Genomic DNA, 20,074 nt, shown 5'->3' on the forward strand with positions numbered 1-20,074 from the left:
ACGAGCTTCCCCCGAGTGTAGCCCCCGAAAAAAAGATGATCCAGCGTTACTTACGGTGGATGCCTTTTTTAAATCGTTATGTCTGTTGTACGACGATCCTGATAGAGAAGCATCTGCAGAGAGCCATTTACGTGCGTTAAAACAGGGTAAGAATCCCGCTGAAGCGTATTGTACAGAGTTTTGCCGGTGGTCGAACGACTGTGGCTGGAATGATCCTGCTTTGCGCAGTCAGTTTCGCCTCGGCTAGTCAGAAGTGATCAAAGATAGCCTCATTCAGTACCCAGTTCCAGAGACTTTGGATAAGCTCATGGAGCTTGCTATTAAGATTGATCGCCGTCTCTGAGAGCGGAGGACTGAAAGAGGGGCTAGTTTTAGACCTAGTCCGTGTGTGTATGCTCTCGCTGAGGACATTGAGGAACCCATGCAAGTCGGTCTGTCCCAACTTTCCTCTAAAGAGAGACCCAGGAGGTTAAATTTAGGGCTCTGCTTATTTTGTAGCGGCAAAGGACATGTTGCGCACAGCTGCCCAAATAAGCAGGGAAATGCCCTGACCAAGTGAAAGTTGAGGGGGTTCACTTAGATCTTCAACTCGTCTCCTCACAGGATTCCATATTAGTTCCTGCCGAGGTATCATCAGGGAATCAAAGTTCTCTTGTCTCTGCATTTATTGATAGCAGAGCCGCTGGGAACTTCATGGATCTTACTTGGGCTCAACCTCTAGGAATTCCGCAGCTCCAGCTCAGTAGACCGATTACCATGCACGGTCTGGATGGTGGCCCTCTCTCCAACGAAGTAATTACCCATCAGACCCCACCTATGCATTTGACTGTGGGTGCGTTACATTCCGAGAGGATTGAATTCTTTCTAGCCCATTGTCTGGCCGTGCCTCACCCCTGGCTTGCCAAGCATAATCCTGCCATTGACTGGCAATCTGGGGAGATTTCATGGTGGGGTTTCAACTGCTCTAAGAGGTGTATTTTTCATCCAGTACGGGTCGCATTCATTGCTTCAGAACTTATTCCATCGGTTTACCAGGACTACGCAGATGTGTTTTTCAAGGGTAATTCAGACTTACTTCCACCCCAACATTCTTATGATTGCACCATTGACCTCATTCCTGGTGCTACCTTGCCCAAAGGGAGACTCTATGCACTGTCTGGCCCAGAGACTAAGGCCATGGATGACTATGTGCAGGGAAGTCTCAAAAAGGGCTTTATTAGGCCCTCGAAATCCCCTTTGAGTGCGGGGTTCTTTTTTGTTGAAAAAAAAGACGGATTTCTTAGGCCGTGCATAGATTACCGGGCCCTGAATAAGATTTCTGTCAAAAACACGTACCCCTTACCTTTAATTTCTGTGTTGGTCGATCAACTCTGCACAACGGTCATTTTTTCTAAAATTGATCTTAGAGGAGCATTTAACCTCATCCGAATAAGATCTGGGGATCAGTGGAAGACGGCTTTTAGTACACAGTCTGGACACTATGAATATCTTGTGATGCCGTTCGGTCTGTCTAACGCTCCTGCGTGTGTTTCAGGATCTTATAAATGATGTCCTTCGCGACTTTCTGGGGAAATTCGTGGATGACATCTTAATTTATTCCGAGTCCCCGGAACAGCATTTTCTCCACATTCGGCAAGTGCTTCAGAAATTGCGTGAGAATAACTTGTATGCCAAGTTGGAGAAATGTGATTTTCATATTACAGAGGTGTCCTTTTTTGGATATATTATTTTTCCGGAGGGTTTTTTATGGAACCTAAGAAGCTCCAGGCGGTCTTGAATTGGGCTCAACCCACTAACTTGAAGGCTATTCAGAGGTTTAGGGGTTTTGCCAGTTATTACAGACGTTTCCTTCATGCTTTCTCTGGGATGGTTGCTCCTATTATGGCATTGACAAAAAAGGGGGCGCTGATCCTTCTAAGTGGTTGCCTCAAGCCGAGCATGCCTTCCAGGCTTTGAAACAGGCCTTTGTCTCTGCTCCCGTCCTTGCCAGGATTCAAGGGTGGTCTATCTGTTAAAATTAGAGCACTACATTTTGGCCACTGTGCTCGATCCTAGGTTTAAAGCCTACATTGTATCTCTCTTTCCAGCAGACACAAGTCTGCAGAGGTGCAAAGACCTGTTGGTGAGAAAATTGTCAACTCAAGCGGAACATGACCTGTAAACAGCTCCTCCTTCATTTTCTCCCATAACTGGGGCTGTGAGGGAAAGGATAAAATTTCCGAGCCCAGCCACTGGCGGTGATGCAGGCAGTCAGGAGCAAGTGTTGACATCTGGTCCAGACTGAGGGAGCTGCCAACAATTACTGACATGTCTACTGTCACTGCATATGATGTTGTCACCATTGAAAGAATGGTGGAGGATTATATGGGTGACAGCATCCAAGTAGGCATGTCAGACAGTCTGTATATGTATACTGGCAGGATAAAGAGGCGATTTGGAGGCCCTTGCACAAACTGGCTTATTTTTACCTAAGTTGCCCTCCCTCCAGTGTGTACTCCAAAAGAGTGTTTAGTGCAGCTGGTCACCTTGTCAGCAATTGTCATAGGAGGTTACTTCCACAAAATGTGGAGAAGATGATCTTCATCAAAATGAATTCTAAAATCCTCCAGGAAGACCTTTACCAGCAATTGCCTCCAGAAAGTATACAGGGACCTGTGAAGGTGGATTCTAGAGGGGACAAATTAATACTCTGTGAGGATAAGTATGAACACACTGAAAGAGGTAAGGAATCGGAGGATGAGGATGACATCTTGCCTCTGTGGAGCCAGTTTGTGCAAGGAGAGATTAATTGCTTCTTTTTTGGTGAGGGGATTAATTGCTTCTTTTTTTGTGGGGGCCCTATCTAACAAATCATTTCAGCCACAGTCGTGTGGCAGATCCTGTCACTGAAATGATTGGTTTGTTCAAGTGTGCATTTCCTGTTTATACAACATAAGGGTGGCTGGGAGGGCCCAATGACAATTCCATCTTGCACCTCTTTTTTTATTTGCATTATGTGCTCTTTGGGGCCTAGTTTATAAATCTGCCATCTTGTCTGCCACTGCAGTGCCACTCCTAGATGGGCCAGGTGTTTGTGCCGCCCACTTGTGTCGCTTAGCTTAGTCATCCAGCGACCTCAGTGCACCTCTTTTTTTTCTTTGCATTATGTGCTCTTTGGGGCCTAGTCTTTAAAACTGCCATCCTGTCTGCCACTGCAGTGCCACTCCTAGATGTTCCAGGTGTTTGTGCCGCCCACTTGTGTCGCTTAGCTTAGTCATCCAGTGACCTTGGTGCAACCTTTTGGCCTAAAAACAATATTGTGAGGTGTGGGGTGTTCAGAATAGACTAGAAATGGGTGGAATGAATATTTTTGAGGTTAATATTAAAGTAGGATCAAAATGACCCCCAAATTCTGTGATTTTAGCTATTTTTATGTTTTTTTTCCAAAATCATCCAGATCCAAAACCAAGACCCGAAAGGGTAGTGTTGGCAAAAGCAATCCAGATCCAAAACACTAGCGGGGATCCAGATCCAAAACCAAGACACAAAACCCGTAAAGTGTCCGCCACACATCTTTAAAAGAATATTCACCATAATGATGAAATCTTAACTGTATAGTGTGTTATCCTTAATAAGATGATTCTCGTTTCGCAAACTCCTTATTTCAGCAATGAATAACTGAGTTTTCTAGTGATATCGGTTTTTGTAAATCTTGATTTTATTTTTGACAATATTTAAAAAAAAAAAATGAAATATTGTAGTTGCACATGTCCCAAATAACCTGGTAGGTCAAAAGCAAGAAAAAAATAAGCCTATCACCACTGAAGACTCATCATCATATGTGATAAATTGGCTGCATAGATATATAACTCATAACCTGGTTATTCTGCCTTTATCTCCAGATTTATAATCACTGCTGCCCATTCCTTCTCCTTGCTATATCCATAAAGCTCTTGTGAAATTACAAATCTACAGTTCCTGCACAGCCAGGAGACTAGAAGACACAATAGGAACTGAGACATGCTCAGCTGAAGGTAGGTCAATACTGAGTGCCATGTTAAAAGAATGAAGATACTACCATCCTTCTAGCACCATTGCTAAATTTATACTCATACAATGTAGTCTAATTATCCAAAAAGCAATTCACCAAATTGCTCTGCATCCGGTATATTTTTTTATCAGTTTCCAGATTCCTACTCCACAAAGATGCAAATATAGAAAAAATATGAAAATAATTATTTTGGTGCTTATTTAGTACAAAAAGAAGTAATCTGTACACAGCGCCAATAGTAAAATGCAGCCTTGGTGCACCTATAAGTGACTCCTCACACGTCACAAGAATAACCAAATAGAGAACAATGTGGTACACCAAATGGCGCTAATTACAGAATGTTCACACACAAAATGAATGAATTCCTTACATCAAAGAAAGAATATATATTAAGACGGAGTTCATCTGTTCCAATCCAGTCACGGGATTTATTCAGGTGCCAAAGCCAACAGTTGATATTATGCTTTAGGTTTCCAGCATATTTTTCTCACAACCACGGTGGATGGAAACCTTTTAAATATCCCAGAGACAAAAGGACATAGTGCAAGTATTGCCAAGCAATTTGAAAGAAGATTATTTTAATAAAAAAGCACTCACAAACAACAGAGATAAAACAGCATATAAACCACTATTGTGGGTTTGAGACATGGGGCCACACATCCACGCAGTTACCCTCCCAGATCTAGATGGGGAAGCAGGTCAGAGCTCCGGACACACTGAACCGCAGTAACAGGAAGTTGCATCGGCCAAAGATCGTCCTAAATTCTGTCAGTCACCACGCCTGAAGCTTTTCGGACCTTGGTCCTTCATCAGAGGCATGCTTATTTAGTGTTGGGTTGATGTCCCTAAAGGCCCCCATCCACTAGTGAGACATATCTGAACTGAAAGTCGTATCCGATTTTCCCCCGACCTTCCCGGCAGCTTCCCGGGAGTCCTGCGATTACGATATTCAACTGAGGGGCAGATTTATTAACCTCGGTGAAGTGATAAAGTGGAAGGTGATAACGCACCAGCCAGTCAGCTCCTAACTGACATTTTTCAAACCCAGCCTGTAACATGGAAGTTAGGATCTGGTCTGCTGGTCCTTTATCATCTTCCACTTTATCACTTCACTGAGCTTAATAAATCTTCCCCTGAGTGTTTGTTTGTTTTTTTAACATCTGATGAATTGCACCTGATTGTGTACAAATGCTATATGATGTACACCTTCTCCTCCGATTACAATAAATATTCATGGCAGCCATGCCGATCTGTGACTCCGATCTGAGGAGCACGGGAACGTGCCTCGGATCGGAGTTGGAGGAAAATGGCATGCGATTTTTAATGAAATTTGAATCGGAATCAGATGAAAATTGGTCATATCGCACTAGTGGATGGGGGCCTTTACACATCCCAAGAGTAAAATGCGGCCTGAGAAAAGACACTTTATTGAGCTGGCTAATGTGCAATCACTGTGCAGCTCAGCAAGGGTAGCATATGCCTCTCCTTTACTCCTGGATAAAACAATGGTACAGTATAGGCACCTGGTTTATGCCAGCATGTGTGGCTTCACAGCATACTGACCAACTTTAAGCTTTCCTCTCCTGGATATGCCTGTAGAGGAGAAGCAGGTGGGTGGCAACAGGGGCGGGGGCGGGCTAATTGTGTCATTAGACCTCACTCCATTCACAGGTAAAACAGCGTGATTGGCTAAAATTTGCATATGGGTGGGGCTATAAGTGACACACTTATCATAGATTCACATTGTTAGGCCCCGCCCCCTCCACCAGCAATATTGCTTGTATTTATCTCTACATCCTGCCCACTTCACTAAGAAGTGGCCAGAATGCGGGAGGGGTGCCTACTCTTTCGAGGGGGTGGGGAACTATCCAAAAAATGGGCATCTCCTGCAGAATCCGGGGAGAGTAGGCAAGTATGCATCACAGTAGTAGCAGAAAATACTAAAAATACACTACATAGTACAGTACATGGATTGTCAGTGCTATTAATAACTAACAAAGTTCATTTACCATTTCAAAGTAAGAACAAGATGCAAAGACAGAATTATATTCTTTATTAAGTTTACATCAATACATACATCCATTGGCTTAACTTTTAAAAGATCAAATGGAAATATGCTTTATTAAATGTTATACCCTGTGCTGCTTCTTTCTTTCTTTCTTTCTTTCTTTCTTTCTTTCTTTCTTTCTTTCTTTCTTTCTTTCTTTCTTTCTTTCTTTCTTTCTTTCTTTCTTTCTTTCTTTCTTTCTCTCTCCCCATCACTCAATCTTTCTCTTCCCCCACATCTATTTCTCGTATCAGCATTTGATTTTATTATGTAATTTACTCTTAGTATAATCTTTCTTCTTATATTTACTATTTGTACTTTTTCAGTATAGCCTCACTTTTTTCCTATGTAGAGTTTTGCTTTCTAACAAATATGCTGCTCTCCTCTCTTGATATCCTTTAAGAAAAGTTTTTTAAACACAGAAATGCATAGCAGCTTCGTAAGATTGACACATTTTATTGCTTAAATATTCTTACTATACAGCTTTTCATATACAGAACTAATATTACTGTCATTATGCCAATAGATCCCACCAACAACATTACTCAAGTAGTTGAATAAATGGGAGCAATTCAAATGCATTCATGGAATCAAAAGTGACCACAGTTCATGATCTGTTTTCATTCTACACAAGGGACTGAGCACCTGCAAATGATCTGTCTCCTAGTGAGTGCAAATGCATCCCTTTGGTGGTCAGCATGGGACACATATTGTGTGAATACTACCATGTTGCACTTACTGTAGGTTAACCCCTTCAGACCTACCCGATCCTTTAGTGGAAGGGGTTGGAAGCATAAAATGTATCTCAGTTGGGGGGAGGAAGGTTGTATCAAGCATCACATTTTAAATGAAATACATCCCCTCACTTATAGTATGCATAGCAGAATTTAGTAACACTGTACACATTAAAATTTGCAATTGTTTAAACAAAGGACATTTCTTTCGATAAGAGCTGTCCATAGTGATATGAGGACTTCGGGGCTTATATCGGCCAGCGTATAAGCAAGCCATGGGGGACACTGTAAGGGATCCTATCTTGGGGTTTTATGTGGAAAGAAGCCCATATGTTTATGTACATGTCAGTGCCTATTGGTTACAAGTTCTGTAAAGTTTCGCTTTCCAGAAGGGCTTCATACATATGTTAAGTGCAATGGAATTTGCTGCGCTATATAAGAAACTGTTAATAAATAATAATAATAATAATAATAATACATAAATATGGGAAAACAGTCAAACCTCTGAAAATGGCATTTGATGGAGTTTGCATCACATTTTGCATTAATGTCTCCCTTTATTGACATGGAAGTAGATTGTACTGTAACAGTTTTCGGTGCACATGTACAGTCAAAAAAAGTAGTTTTAGAGGATAAAAAGGCACAAAATACACTTCAGTCCAACTCTACATAAAATCTTTAATGAGAAGGAACTGTAGCTGCTTTTTATTCCCAGATTTGTAATGCAACCTTAAGTACAATGAGAGCATAGTTAATTTTAATCATATTTATAACTGTGAAAATAATGTTTTCCTCCAGGAAATAAATTCTATCCCACATAGTTCCGTAGACGTAGAAGAATGAAGCAATTGGTGTTGTTACAAAATGGTAATACACTTTTTATTTTCCGGATTTTGAAGACACAAATCATATTGTTTCTCCTGCTTGGTAACTGAAACCTATTGCAAAGTAATATCAAGATTGAGAGTCCTGAAGGAAACTAAATTAATTCCGACTAGTTAATTTACAGACTGAGTGACAGCTAAATAATATCACCAACATCATCATCATCATCATAGAAAAATAGTAAAGGCAAATACCAGCCTAAGAACCTCGCTCCCAATATAACTGATGGCATGGAATGATATACAAAATCATATATTTTCCTTCTAATACACTGTGGAGAGTAGTTGAGTGAACAGTGGGGATACTGACCTCACATTTTCCATTACTATTACAACACTCGCAACAAAATTCTTAGCAGAAGGGTTTCTATTACAGACCTGCATTTGACAGAATACAATTCAGCAGGGCTGCTTCACCCTGTGCCCTGAAATAGTGTTACAAGCAAAAAGGCATTTTTAGATCTGCGTAACCTTGTTTTCACTATCCAAACTGCTAGAGGGCCAGATGAGGTAATCCCCGATGGAATAGAGTGGCTGTATATACATATTCGCCGTCTCTCACAACTCATAATTCATTTCTTGAGATGTACTGTAATAGAGGAGATCTATCAAAAACTGGGAATGTTTGCTGACCCAGGAAAACAGATTTTTTTTGTTTTGATTCTTCTTTTCTAGATACGCTGAGTTAATATTCCTAACTTTTAGTTGCTAAGATTGTCGTTTATGGGTCAAGGAAGCTGCAGATCATGAAAACAGTTTTGTTTTTCCACCTGGTGAGACTAAAAAACAGCTGATTTCAGAAATACTAAGACAGAGCAATCACTTCTCATCGTGATGCTGTGCAGCTATTATGGCACTAAATGCAAATAGGAGATGTATAGCATAAAGACTTAAGCAATTCTGTTTATGTCACAAATTTATAAAGGAAGAGCATGATAAATCACCCCCAGGAAGCACTTGTTATGGTATACTATAGCAACTGGGCACATATACTGTAGGCTGGTTTCCTCATCTTCCTTTTTTCTTTATGAGTGGCTCTAAACCATCCCTGACTGAACTCAACAGCCTGGACCACCAATATAGTAAACTTGCTACAGTATGTGATGCAGTAGACTGTACATTTCATTTGACTTGATGTCTCTTCACCATCACTAAGATGTCCTGATGGAATCTCTTGTCATGCTAATCACTGATTGCTCCATTGTTGTACAGAATGGTGAAAGAAGGTAGGAAAAATGTGCGCAATTAAAACCAAAGGTGCAGCCTAAATATGCGTGGTACAGTGTACATCCAAAACCACTTAGAGCAATATACAGGAATAGAAAAGTACGCATACACAAGGCGCTCAGAGGTTAAAATAGTCCACCACAATAAAGACTTTAAAACAATAATCACCCCACTATTTCCAGAGAGGGTAGAAGACTTGGAATATAAACTTGATTTTTCTTTTTTCCACCGTTCTTAGTTGAAATCTACGAAACACAATGTGGCTACCTCCACATACCATGTATTTGAGGTAGAACACAAAAAGAATACAAAAGATAGTGCAGTAATCCTTTTACAAAGGAAATTTTCTGAATAAATCAATGCACTTACAAACAAATGTTAATAAACAGCATGTCTCATGATCCCACACGGCATACAGCTCATCAGCCAGCTAGCGATATCTGGACAAGGATCTGGATCGATGTATATATCTAAAAAATAAATGTGACTACCTCCACATATTATGTGTTTCGAGGTTGAGGCACATAAGGAAAAACAATAGTGCAATAATCCTTTTTACATGTGTCAAAGTCAGAAAAATATCTCTATACACACTGCCATATTTGCACCTCATATACGTCCGCGCTGCGCATGCGTACGCTCTCCCATGCGTGCGCATACTCACAGTCGCGGGCACCCGCAGGCGCACGGTATGCGTATTTACGGTAGAGTTTATGTGATCGTAGCGTGCGACTCAATCGTTACATATTTTAACTATATAATGTATTTTGTAGATCATGGTCCCTTTGATAGATTCTGAAAGTTTAGTTAATATAGCATGTTCCTGGACAGAGGGATCCCTCTTTGTATTGTACGAAGGGTCTAACAGGAGTCATACAGTGGTGTTTAGTACCCATCGGAAGAGTATTTAATTAGCAATATTCCGGTGTTGGTTTGGAGCGGATTAATCGTTCGTGCGAATAGTTATGGACATAAGAAGTTTATGTCCATTTACTATTATTTACTCTTACTTAGCCATGCGGCGGGAAACCCAGTATCCCACCCACCTGAGCTGTTGGAAATCGTCACAGCCCACCTGTATGAATCAACCTATGACCTTTTGTTATAGTGCGAGGAGGAATTCCTGTGTCCAATGAACAATGAGATTGTAGGGACCATTGAATTGTATTGTGTGTGGGGCATAAATAGACAAGCCGATCACATCCAGCTCACTCTTCAACGGTTATCATTGCTGAAAATCGGGAGCTGGATGTCCAGAGGCGCATGTGATCGTTCCCCTTGTGCGTAAGTGTTTCTCCGCAACCATATTGTTCTTACTGTTATTGTGAGCCATTTCTCTCTCTCTCTCTCTTCTCCTCTTTCTCTCTTATTTTCCCTTAAAACATAATTGTATTGTATTGTATTTCCTGTGTAGTTATCTGGTTAGGTAGTCTATGTTATATTGTAGTGTATGACTTGTATTGTGTTAATTCTTTTGCAAGTATATCATTCATAATATATATATATTAGGCGTTGGACCCTAAGCCCAGGTATCTGTGTATTTCTTATAGTGTTTAGTATTCTCAGAGCGTCGGTGACGCTCGAACAGCATTTGAGTTAATAAGGTTATACTGTGTTGCATTTACACTCTATCACTACACTAAGGTTTTACTGCATAATATACGGTTTATGGTTTAGATATAAAGGTTTAACATTGTGAGCGTCAGCGCCGCTGGTGATCTCCTCGTGGTCCCGAGCGTCCGCTACGCTATAGCGAATCATTACGTTAGACGGCAGCCAATAGCGTGCCTGCCTGTGATCTCTTGGCCGTGAGCGAACGTGACGCTTGAGCGTCTCGACTACGGCTAAGTGATTGTTACGCAACTTGCGTACCCTTACGGTACTCCATACATAATTAGCATACAGTGTTCTTAGACCTCATAAAGGGTTTTATATGCGATAAATATTTAGCTTTATCAATTGGCGGCTCGCCCGTCCTTCACATATCTGCACTAGGTAATTTCAGCAGACATTATCCAGCAGCAAAGGGCGGGAGGTCATATTCCTCGTAGTGCTGTTTGGATAAGCGTCTGCTTCACTTAGTAAAGGGTGCTGAAGGAATCCGGGACCGGAGGTAAGAACAAAACGATAGTGTCTTTTTAAAACTGTTTATTTCTGTCTTGCGTACACACGCACGCATATCTGCATTTCTTTTCATTCGTGTATTTTCATATATCACTCTCCTGTTTGCAATTGTATAATTGATAAACGTACTAAGAGAGATTTGCCGCTATTTCATAGTTAAAAAGTAAAGGTAATACAGTTAAGGTATAGAAATACACACAGCTCTACCTAAAGGTAAAAGGAGAGATTGGTGTGGTGTGCGGTAGATGATCGAGGATCATCTACATTGATAAACGTGTAAGTTGTGTTACGGTGGACAAAGACTGGTGTACACGTGTCTCTAACAAAGGGAGAGACTCGCGTACGCAAAGGGCCGACGCACGCAGCGTAAATTACGCAACGGAGCGTCTGGGTACACCCACGTAACTCAAGTCACACGATAGTGTTGATTTTTAAGTAACGCAACAAGCGATAAATAGCGCAACAAGCGATAAATAGCGCAACAAGCGATAAATAGCGCAACAGGCGATAAGTAGCGCAAATCTATTTTAAATTCGAAATTTAAATTAATAGATCCTTCTCCTAATTTGTAACACATCTGGTCTAAAAAGAAATTTCTGCGCAGAAATAGAAATAGAAACAAAAGTGTATATGTGGTGAGTGAGTGTGTTTTTACAATTTTGAGGATTGAACCAAAAGAAATCATCGAGTTCTTGTGAGGTACATACGTGTAAGTGACATGCACGGTGGCTAGGGAGGCATCCTTGGTTAAACATAAAATTTGAGCATTAGAGTATAGCAGACCAGGAGGTCATACTGTAGCAGACCAGGAGGTCATAACAAACCAGGAGGTCTAGGTACAGCAGACAAGGAAGTCCGCTATAGAGTCCACAGGCACAACACCAAAAAAAGGGTTGGTGCAACACCCATATAGGCCATACAAGCTCTTGCTGAAGGAATTCGCAGCCGCAATTTTCGATTCCGCTGGTCGCTCCGTACATAAGATTAGTTGCTTATGTGCTGAACGATTGTACCGCACGTAATTGTGTGCATTAGTAAACCTGACCGGTACTATTTGTGTACGAAGGTCATAAACGCTATTTGTACATTCTAACGTGATTTGTGTAATTTTTTATTTTTTCAAAAAGGGAAGTTCGCTGGTCACTCAGGAACTATCTGACAACCACACCTTTACTGGAAAGGGTTAATGCTCTGCGGATCACACTCACATGTTCCAGTAAACAAAGGTTAATAGGGGCCCTGGGTCGAGTACGCCAGCACTATATCAGTGTGATCAGGTCGTATTGGTCGGCGTGGGCGAGTGAGTGAGGTGCTCGGTAAACTTCACCGCCAACCTATCGTGAATATCTTGGTTTTTTGTAAGGTTCCTTAAACACCTGCAAATTATGGGGGCCAGTTGTTCAGGAAGGGGGCGATCAACCTCGGTTCGGGTTGATTCTATAAACCGACCAGTCGGGTCGGCAAGGTACGTAATGTGTGAAAAGTACGGAAGTCACACAGAAGCTTTATGTGATGAATGGGAGAGAATGACAGTACATGACGGGGAGAAATTCCCAAGAGTAGGTAGCTTCAGCACAGAAGTGTTAACGAATTTAAGGAGAAGGATATGTCTCATTAAATCAGCAAAGAGACGAATCAAGCATTATGATTATTTGCAGTTGTGGCAACAGGAGGGTGACATACAGAGAGGATTGGCTCAGGCGGCGGGATCTGGCTCGATCAGGAAACTGATAGCCACGGCCCCACCGCCACCATACATATCAGGAGAGAAATTGGTTGCGGAGAATGACGCACTAAGGTGTAACAAACAAACACTTAGCAACTGTGTAAATGTTAAAGATAATGTTAACCAATTAACCAATGCAAGTATTAACCCGTGCAAGTTGTACCCTGTTTTGAACTTTCCCCAGGAGTGTGATCAAGAGGACGAATCGGCAACAATATCAGCGCTCTCTCTAGCAGCCACCATATCAGAAACAACAGTAGGCACGGCCCAACCCATAAGATTAGTAACAAAGCCCCCTAGCGGAGGGACAGGTGAGGTCGTATCGACGGGTAAGTACGGCACCATACAGTATGCTGAAACTATTTCACCACAAACTGCAGAATCTACACAGAATGATGTTGTTAGAATTAATCCTGTTAAGGTAATAGTAGTGCCAAATGGGAAAACGGACACTTCAGGAGTCACCCCTTTTAGGAACATCGCCATGTATAGCCCGTTTACCCGAATGGAATTAAGGACCATAGTGTCTGAATTCCCTGACCCTAGAAAAGATTTAGTTGCTAGCCAAAAATACATCAGAGACCTAGGAAACACTTTAGAGCCCAATAATAAAGATTGGCAAGTACTGCTAAGAGCTTGTTTACCCTCCAATGTCGACGCAGCTCAATTTTTAGCTGACTGTGGATTAGATCAGGATGTACCTCTTACAGATGTGTACAACAAAGATAATGTAAAAAGAATAAGCTTACAGTTAAAGGAGTATTTCCCAGCGGTAGTTAAATGGAACAAGATATTCTCCATTAAACAAAAGGAGTCAGAAACAGCTGCAGAGTATTTTCACAGAGCATTATCAGAGATGGCAAAATACACAGGCATAGAGGACATTAAAACAAACATAAACCATCGAGAAGTAGCAGTATCGGTACTGATGGATGGTTTAAAAGAGTCATTAAAGACTAGGGTACAGACCACACAACCATGTTGGCGAGGTCTGTCTGTGGCTACTTTGAGAGAGGCTGCTATTGATCACGACCGGAATATCACCAGACACAGGGAGTCACAAGGTGATAAGTTAATGTCAGTAAGTATACAGGTCCTGACCACAAAACAGCCTGTGTTAATATCACCAAACCCTGTGGGTAAGTCAAATGTGGTAACATGTTATTTTTGTCACAAACAGGGACACTTTGCACGAGACTGTAGATCGAGAAATGTACAAAAATCTTATCAACCCCCTAGACAATGACACGACACACGACATTGGGATCAGGGTCCACAGAGACGGAGTTATGAGCCACATACAGGGGAAACAAAAAGATACCCCCCGAACAGAGACTGGCACGCCTCTGGTAGTTCCCAGCTAACTCCCTCACAAGTAGTTGCTGCCAGCGGGATTCAGGGAGGTCACCATACCCAATAGGGGTGTGGCCATACCTGTAATCTGCAGCCAGTAAAATTGATTGCAAGCCTTGGAAGTGAACCTTAAGTTGCAATTAATGTAGCTGGTAAATCATTAAACTTTCTTGTAGATACGGGGGCGGCCAAATCAGTGATAAATTCGACAGTGGGCATGAGAACCACTGGTAGGACAATTCCAGCCATGGGAGTAACAGGAGTAGTCCAGCATTACCCTGTTAGCAAGCCAGCCGAGATTACAATAGGGCCTTTACATACCAAGCATTCCTTTTTGCTGGCTGCATCGGCACCGACCAATCTCCTGGGAAAAGACTTACTGTGTAAAATGGGGTGCGTCATTTATTGTACTCCTGAAGGTGTATTCTTGGACATACCTGAGAATCACGCTCAGGAAGAGCGAGACATGTTAGACTCCCCATCAAAATTAATGTCACATACCATTATGACAAATAGGACTCCCTCCCAAGTAGAAGAAATGACATCTCAGATAACAGAGTCACTTTGGACTAAAGATGGACAGGACACTGGATTAATGGAAAACGTAGCTCCGGTAGTTGTACAAGTAAAAGATGGTAGGATAGCTCCAAAAATCCCACAGTACCCTCTGAAGCCAGAGGTGGAGTTAGGAGTTTACCCAGTAATAGAGCGCTTGTTACAACAGGGCATTCTGGTAAGAACGTCCAGCACTGCCAATAGTCCCATCTTCCCTGTGAAAAAGAGTGGGGGGAGGGGTTACCGGCTAGTGCAGGATCTAAGGGGGATTAACAAAATAGTTGAGAGTCAGTTCCCCGTAGTGCCAAATCCAGCTGTCATCCTAATGCAAATCCCTCCCACTGCGAAATTTTTCACTGTTACTGACCTCTGCTCCGCTTTCTTTTCGGTACCTCTGCACCCTGACAGCCAATATTTGTTCGCATTTACATACAGAGGAGTCCAATACACATGGACTCGATTACCACAAGGATTCATAGATAGTCCAAGTATATTTTCCCAGGCTTTGCATGATTGTTTACAGTCTTTCCAACCAGTGAGTGGATCAGTATTAATACAGTACGTGGATGATCTACTACTGTGTTCTGATTCATTGGAAGCATCCCTGAAGGATACGAAACAGCTCCTGTTTCATCTTTCAGACACAGGACACAAGGTTTCCAAAGACAAGTTGCAATTATGCCAAACTAAGGTAAAATATTTGGGACACTGTCTAACACAAGGACTGAGACACCTGACCGCTGATAGAATTCAAGCAATTAGAGACATGACTCTGCCACAAACCCAGCAACAGATCAGAACGTTTTTAGGAATGTGTGGGTATTGCCGTAACTGGATCCCAGGGTTTTCCATTCTAGCGTTACCCTTGCAGGAGATGGTCTCCTCAAACAAACCTGATCGGATTTCGCATACAGACGAGTCTGAGACGGCATTTGAGAGACTTAAACAGTGCCTAACGCAGGCACCAGCATTAGGTATGCCAGACTATGGGAAACCCTTTGAGCTGTACGGAACAGAAAGTGCTGGTTGCGCGGCAGGCGTACTAACCCAAAAGCACGGTGATGCCAGCAGGCCAGTAGCATATTACAGCGCTCAGCTAGACACGGTAGCGCGATCCCTCCCCACATGCTTGCGAAGCGTTGCTGCGATAGCATTGCTAGTAACGAAAAGCGAAGATGTAGTGCTAGGTCACAACCTCACAATTCATACACCACATGCAGTGTCAGCCTTGCTGAATTCTGCCCAAACCATGCACGTCTCATCAGCGCGGTTTACAAGATGGGAATTGGCACTAATGGCCCCCGTAAACATCACCATAAGGAGATGCAGTGCATTAAATCCTGCAACATATCTCCCAGGTGTGCCTGGACAGGCACAAAGGGTGGAGGATGAGAGTGGTGGGGAAGGAGGATTTAATACAAAGGAAGACACACATGATTGTATGGAATATTTGACCCAAAATTTTACCGCAAGGCCTGACATCAGTGACAACCCACTGGAAGATGTAGAACTTACGTTCTACACGGACGGTAGTTGTCATAGACAGTCAGACTCGGGAGACTTGTGTACTGGATACGCAGTCGTAGATGACCAAGGCATCATAGAAGCGGAACCGCTAGGCCCACCTCACTCAGCCCAGGTTGCTGAACTGGTCGCCCTAACCAGAGCATGTGAATTGGCTAAGGGCAAATCAGCCAATATCTACACCGACTCTAGATACGCATTCGGGGTAGTCCATGATTTCGGAGCCCTATGGCGCCTCAGAAATTTCATGACGGCAGCTGGTACACCGATAGCGCATGCAGCTCACATAAAAAGGCTTCTAACAGCGATACAGGAACCCGACAGAGTGGCTGTTATCAAATGTAAAGCACACACATATAGCCAAGACCCAGTATCACTTGGTAACAGCCGAGCAGACGAAGCTGCTAAGTTAGCAGCTGGTACCCCCAGACAGACAGACACCACACAACTGATGGTATTTAATACCATCAACACACAGAAGTTGTGTGAGATGCAAAATTTGTGTTCCACACAGGAAAAGGCAGTCTGGAAGGCAAAAGGATATGGCCAGGACTCCTCAGGACTCTGGACGGATGGACACGGTAAACCAGTGGCCCCCAGAGCATACCTTCCATGTTTAGCTGAGGCAGCTCACGGGCTGACTCATCTGGGCAAGGAAGGGATGTGCAAGTTGGTAAGAGCATATTGGTGTGCCCCAGGATTTTCATCTCATGCGAGTAAAAGAGCAATGTCATGCCTTACCTGTTTGAGAAAGAACATCGGAAAGGCAATACCTACAGAACCATCTCATATCCCACCTGCCGGCGGCCCTTTCCAGGTAATACAGATTGACTTTATACAATTACCCCCTTGTCGGAATTTGAAATATGTACTTGTTTGTATAGATGTTTTCTCAAATTGGGTTGAAGCATTTCCTGCGGCTACAAATACCGCTATGTTTACTGCTAAGAAAATTGTGCAGGAATTTGTATGTAGATATGGTATCCCTAGAATTATCGAAAGTGATAGGGGTACCCATTTTACAGGTGATGTCTTTCAAGGAATGTGTAAATTGATGGGAATTGATAGCAAGCTGCACACTCCATACCGTCCACAGGCGAGTGCGAAAGTGGAAAGAGTGAACAGCACTATTAAAAATAAACTGAGTAAAGTGATGGCAGAGACAGGATTGACATGGCCAGAAGCTTTACCCATTGTACTGTACAGCATCAGAACCACTCCCAGGTCCCCTCTTAATCTGTCTCCCTTTGAAATCTTGTTTGGTCGACAACCGCATGTTATGATTAACCCTCAGGATGATTTGAAGTGTAACAATGAAGTGACTGTAAAATACTTGATTAACATGAGTAAACAGTTAAGGAATCAAAATGATAATCTGAAGTTCGTGATTCCTGATTTACCAGATAGTAATTGTCATGACATTGAACCTGGGGATTATGTAATGATACGGAATTTTCTACGCTCAGGTTGCCTTATTGACAGATGGGAAGGACCATACCAGGTCTTATTGACTAGCACTACAGCATTGAAGGTTGCTGAGAGAGAGACTTGGGTTCATTCGTCCCACTGTAAGAAGGTTGCTGATCCAGAGAGGTCCCGTGATAAGGAACAGACGGTAGAGGTTGTATCACTGGAGTGTCTGTTCCAGGAGGATTGAGGCGGCACCTGAGCATTGAAAATCACAAGACCAAAAGCAGTTGTCGATCCCCTGTTCCCTTTTATTGTTTTTCTCCAACTTCCCATCCCCTCTCCCTCAAATTATTTTTTCCCCCTTCTCATTCTTCTCCGTTTCCTCCTACAAGATGGACTTGCCCCAAGAGACTGTGATCCGGATTTTCCTGTTGACCATGATGTTGACCAGAGCAGTCTGTTCCGGTGAGAGTACCATGGAGGTCGAGAGAGGTTCTGGAATGGGTTCTGATGATAAAGATGGAAGCGTAGTTTTCCAAGAACAACTTAACCAACAAGTAAAGGCGAGTATCAGAAAACGATCCGATAGCATTGACAATAGAAGGAATTGTGAAGGATTGTTAGCTGAAGAAAACTGTATCTGTAGGCTCTGTGACAACGTAGTGGAGGATGGGTGCATTAAGAAATGCCAATCCAGTTTTAATATCCATATGGACCGGCATCCATTGAGTGACTATCACTCCTTAGTGGGTAGTGTGTTAAATAAAACAGATTGTTGGGTATGCTCTCAAGTACCTCAAGGTCATAGCAAATCAGGGCTAGTACCATTTCCTTTAACGTTAGGGGAGGTACTTGAGTTAAGTGGTGGGAGACCGGTGGACAGGAGGTTTAATATCTCCAGCCCTCCTAGTTTGAAGCTCCACCAATACCATGTGGATAGGTCCCTATTATGTTTTAACATCTCCAATCCCCGAAATCCGGGAAATTGGGAAGTATCATGGAGTAACCAAACCATGACCTTTTCGCATAGAGCAGATAGAATGCCTACAGATACAGAGCTTATACGCCACATAGCCAGTAGAGGAAAATCTTTCCGGTATAGGTATACCTTAGGAAATAGGATTACGAGAGTTGGAGAGGTATCACCAGGATACTGTGCACATATCGTACAACCTGATACGTGTACTAAGCAGATGGAAGAATTAGGGTTAGGAGATTTCACATGGAAGGTGTGTAATATGGTTATGTCCTACTCCGTCCCATATGTTCTCCCCGATGATGCATATTTCATATGCGGGAGAAAGGCGTATAAGTGGCTTGCCCCAAACTCTGGAGGATTGTGTTATATTGGAAAAGTACTGCCTGAAGTAATGACTGTATCACATGACAAAATGAAAGACATACACCGTGTTGCCCAAACTCCTTATACTCACACCCATTACGAGCACGTAGTTAAACGGCACCTGATAGAAAGAACAGAGCATCCGGCCTCTGACATGATCCATGAATCCACCGGGATTCAGTTTCTAATCGCGTTAGACATCACTCGCACCGCCAGAGGAGTGTTGAATTATAAATACATATCTGTGCTTGCAAATTTGTTAGATAATATCACTGAAATGTATGACGACACGTTTAGGTATACTGGAAGAGAACTTCAAGCTTATAAAACAGAACTGGTACAGCATAGAATGGTTCTTAATTACCTCACAGCAGTGACAGGCGGATATTGTGTCACACTGGCAACACAATACGGCGTGAAATGTTGCACATATATTACGAATAGCACCGAGGACCCGGTCGAGGTCATAGACCAAAAGATGGACGATATTCTCCAACTGAAGTGGGAATTTTGCAGGAGACACAATCTCACTCTTGCTGCTGTAGGTAATGAGCTGACTGGTTGGGTGTCATGGTTGAACCCGCGAAATTGGTTCTCTGGTTTAGGAGACTGGGCTCAATGAGTCATAATGGATGTTGGGAAGTTTCTCCTATTTATCTTAGGTGTTATCATAACGATTGGCTTGATATTTAGATGCGGTCAGGCTTTAACGAAGTTTAAACGTCGTACTAGGGTAATGAGTCTGAGGAGTGAGGAAACTGTAATTCCAATGGATTTGATTTATGACCCAAATGTAGAAACAATGAGGTGATGAAAATGCGATTTCTACGGTCCGTTTCTTTCACCTGTTTTTCCGTTTCCTCCAAGGTAAAAAGACCCACTTGGACGAGGAATTTGATGAGCCGATATACAGACAACAGATGGATTAAAGAAGAAGCTTTGACAACCTGATACACAGATTTTTGATGAACTTTGCCATAGATCCCCAGTTTCCCTAGAAATTTTAAAATTACGCTAGCCCAACACTTTTGTAAATCTATGGACATTGACAAAGCTTTTGCTCGCACCTTATGGGCAAAAGCACAAAGAAGACTGCATTCAACAGACACCGAACAAGA

The sequence above is a fragment of the Pseudophryne corroboree genome, chromosome 6, assembly GCF_028390025.1.
Source record: "Pseudophryne corroboree isolate aPseCor3 chromosome 6, aPseCor3.hap2, whole genome shotgun sequence".
NCBI classification, from domain to species: domain Eukaryota; kingdom Metazoa; phylum Chordata; class Amphibia; order Anura; family Myobatrachidae; genus Pseudophryne; species Pseudophryne corroboree.